Source organism: Vigna umbellata, chromosome 7 (genome assembly GCF_029865625.1).
Source record: "Vigna umbellata cultivar VRB3 chromosome 7, Vumbellata_1.0, whole genome shotgun sequence".
NCBI lineage: Eukaryota > Viridiplantae > Streptophyta > Magnoliopsida > Fabales > Fabaceae > Vigna > Vigna umbellata.
In genome coordinates this window covers 49,536,903-49,541,220 of record NC_142171.1, presented here as the reverse complement: position 1 = coordinate 49,541,220, position 4,318 = coordinate 49,536,903, and the positions used below count along the sequence as shown (strand labels likewise).

At 33.8% G+C, this 4,318-nt stretch overlaps 1 pseudogene; it reads left to right on the top strand.

Annotated features, from left to right (window-relative positions):
* Positions 1-2,498: 2,498 nt before the first annotated feature.
* Positions 2,499-4,318, top strand: LOC124826867 (aldehyde oxidase GLOX pseudogene; annotated as a pseudogene).

Genomic DNA, 4,318 nt, shown 5'->3' with positions numbered 1-4,318 from the left:
AGTCAGGAGAACGTTCGGCTCAGTGGAGCATCACTCAGGCAACTTCCTCATCCCATTTCACATAAACAACTCTTATTAAGATATATATCAATATTATCAAATTATCCCATTTGACTCAAAATTAAGATACCTGTCATTTGATTAGTTATATATATTTATTGACCTAACGGCATAATTTTAAAATTGGAATACTTTTAAAAAGATATTATATAATAATTTAATATTTTAAAAAACACATGTTTAACATAATTTAGTTTATTTTAAAATTATTTTTGCTGGTATTAATAAGAAACTAGTACTCAAATGAGATTTATATTAAATTATTAATATTTTAATTAAATTTCTTATCTCATTTAAGCTTTTAAAGTACAAATTTTGTTTTTTTTCTCTTATTATTGTTATTTATATAATATATTATTGTATTAGGAAAAGATTTATGATACCTTCATGATAGTATTGGGCTTTCCAGTATCCAATTCTTTTTTGTTTAATTGAGATTGACACTTCCTTCAAAAATATAAAAATGTTATATTGGTTTTATATTAAAGTATGCAGTTTAATACTTTAAATTAATATCATCAAAGTAATTTATATTTACATGGTTTGAGACATGCAGGTATGAGTATATATAAGAAATACGAGTTTTACATCCCATTCATTCTTAAGTTAAAATATATATTTTAATTCACTTAGTTCATAAATATTGTTACGACATCCTTGTAAGATTTTAAATATATATTTCATTAAATTATTTTAACATACCAATTTATTCTTCGCTCACTTTTTATTTTAATACAAATTATTAAAAATAAATGGAAATGATGTCATGATATTATTTAAGAAGGTAAGATAATATTTAAGAAGGTAAGCACGGGACAACTGTTATATGTAAAGATGTTACTAATCTGTATAAGCATGGAATATTTAAAAAAAAATATTATTACTTTTTTAACAATATAAAATTTAAAATATCTTTTAACCCATACATATATTATTGTCATCATTTATTAATTTTGGATACAATTTTGAAACAATTTTATTTAATAATGTAAACTTAACATAATACATAAGTAAATTCATTACTCAAAGTGTTATACATTTATAAACATAGGATTAAATATGTTTATGATCTTTTAAATTTTAGTAAAAATTAAAATTAGTTTTTTAAACTTAACAAAATTAAGTTAAAATAATTAAATTCATACATTTATAAAATTAAAAGATAAATTGGACAATTTTTTTGAAAAAGAACTAATTTTCAATTTTGACTAAAAGTTAAGGAACAAAAAACCTATAAATATATTATCATTACATTAATATTAAATTAATAATATACACTAATAAATACTATCTTAATTATCATGCTCAATTCTATTTTATTTACATTTCGTCATTTTTTTCTTATATTAAAATTAGTTTATTTTAAATTTATCTTTAATGTTATAATAAGAAATTTAAAAGAGTAACTGTTTGTTGAAAATAATAATATTTGAAAATGGTGTGAATGAAGTTAGTTCAAGATGGCATAAAACCTGACATTAGCAAAGATTCGTATTGGAAACCTCATAAGCTTCAACAAACATCAAGAATGGCTTCATTGGCTTCTGGATTTTCTGCAAAACGCGGTTTATCAGTGTGTCGGATCATATTGTTATGTTCAATCTCAACTCTGAATTCTTCTTCATGGGCCATTGTTTCTAGTTAGGAGTTTTGACTAATCAACCCCCAGCAATACCACTGTATGTCATTATTTTTGAAAGTTGATTTATTTATATTAATAAGATTAAATTATTATTTTTAAAAAAAATGAGAATTTCACTGAGTTATTTTTATGGCAAACTATACCATTCACGAGAAATAAAATTTATATTTTTATATGTAGCATAATCTCTTTTTACAATGATTCAAAATTCAACATGCTCAGACATTAAAATATCTTAATAAGGCGTAAAGTAAAATATTTCTGGCAGGTTTTAGGGAGGATGAGGTGAACTAGAAAAGTGAAATTAATTACAATTAATTCGATTAGACAAGATATAGAGAATGCTATTACCATCATTAATCGAATCTGTAAATTTCATCCTATAAACTTAATCAACATGCATTTTTAAATATCTTACAAAACAATCATTCTTAGAAAACATTTAAAAATATTCAGATTTTTATAAAAAAAATTAATGGAGAAACATTACAGGTATTAATTAAAATTATCTGAATTAAAAAATGTTAACGACTACTTTTCAAATAAAAAATAAATTATACAAGTATATATAGACAACGAATGTGTTTATTTGTTTTTGAAAATTTAAGGTGTATTAATAAACCTTACACGATGCACCAAAATAAGAGTGTTGTGAAACATAATACCCTTGCCAGTTTGAATACTGGAAATGAATGCATAGTGCACGCATATATAGAAGAGAGCAGTGCTGCAAATGCAGCAGTATTTAAGGACTACCATTGCATGCAACCACACTCATTGCACCTCAGCTTCAAAGCATTAACTCAAATACCACCTTCCAACAACACGTTCTGCTGTAATGGCTACACATTACCTTCTTCTTCTACCTACCATCTTCTTCCACCTTCTTCTGCTGTTCTCCCTTACCCTTCCCTTCCCCTCCCAAGCTACCAATGCCCAATGGCAGATACTCCAAAAATCCATAGGCATCGTCGCTATGCACATGCAGCTCCTCAACAATGACCGTGTCATCATCTTCGACCGCACTGACTTCGGCTTTTCCAACCTCACTCTCCCCAACGGCGTCTGTCGCCACGATCACTCAGAAATGGTTACCAAAACAGACTGCACCGCTCACTCCATCGAATACGACGTCGCATCCAACACCTTCCGCGCCCTCTTCGTCCAAACAGACGTCTGGTGCTCCTCCGCCAGCGCCGTCGCCGACGGTAGCCTCATCCAAACCGGCGGGTACAACGACGGCGAACGCAAAATAAGGTCCTTCACTCCATGCGAAACAGGTGAGGACTGTGAGTGGCAAGAAACCGACAACGCCCTCGCAGTAAGAAGATGGTACTCCACCAATCACTATTTGCCAGATGGACGACAAATTATAATCGGAGGGAGAAGACAATTCAACTACGAGTTTCATCCTAAGCGAAAAACAGAAGAGAATAACAAACCCTACGAGTTACCGTTTTTGCTTCAGACTCATGATAAGGGTGGGGAAAATAATCTTTATCCGTTTGTTGTTTTAAACGTGGACGGAAATCTTTTTATTTTCGCCAACAACCGTGCGATTTTGTTTGATTACCAGAACGACGTCGTTGTGAGAACGTACCCCGAGATACCCGGGGGAGACCCTAGGTGTTATCCTAGTACCGGTTCAGCGGTGTTGCTACCACTGAAGAATTTGGAAGCGGCGAGGGTGGAAGCTGAGGTTTTGGTCTGCGGTGGGGCCCGCAGAGGGGCTTTTCAGCTTGTGTCCAAGGGTGTTTTCTCCAAAGCGATGGATTCTTGCGCGCGGATTAAGATCACGGATCCCAATGCCACGTGGGTGGTGGAGACCATGCCAATGGGGCGGGTGATGAATGACATGGTCATGCTCCCCAACGGCGACGTTTTGATCATAAACGGAGCTCAATCTGGAACAGCGGGGTGGGGGAATGCAGAGAATCCGGCTCTTCAACCGGTTATTTATAGAACCAACGGTTCGGGTGGGTCGCGGTTCGTGTTGCAAGCCGCTTCGGATATTCCGAGGATGTATCATTCGACGGCCGTTCTGGTTCGTGATGGAAGAGTGATCGTAGGTGGGAGCAATCCTCACGAGAAATACGTGTTCTCTAATGTGTCATATCCTACGGAGTTGAGTTTGGAAGCTTTTTCTCCTTACTATCTGGACTCTCAGTTTGGGGCTGTACGTCCCATTATTGTAGAGCCTTGTTCTTACGTGAAGTTGATGTATGGCGAGAAATTGAAGATGAGTATTAAGGTGAATGGAACCCTGGTGCCTGAGTTATTGTCCGTGACGATGTTAGCGCCGCCTTTTAACACGCACTCTTTTTCCATGAGTCAGAGGTTGTTGGTGTTGTCGATGGGTGAAGTTAAGGTGAAAGGAAATTCAAGTTGTGAATTTGAGGTGACGGCGCCAGGTTCAGCTGTTCTTGCACCACCCACGTTTTATATGCTATTTGTGGTTCATGGAGACATTCCCAGCGAGGGAATTTGGATCCAGATGCAATGATTTCTTCTTTCGTTTTTCTAGCTACTGAGAATAATTCATTCTGCCTCACCGATTGTGTAATTTATTTTCAATTTGTTTGAAAATCATTATTTGTGTTTATCTTTGAGAAATAG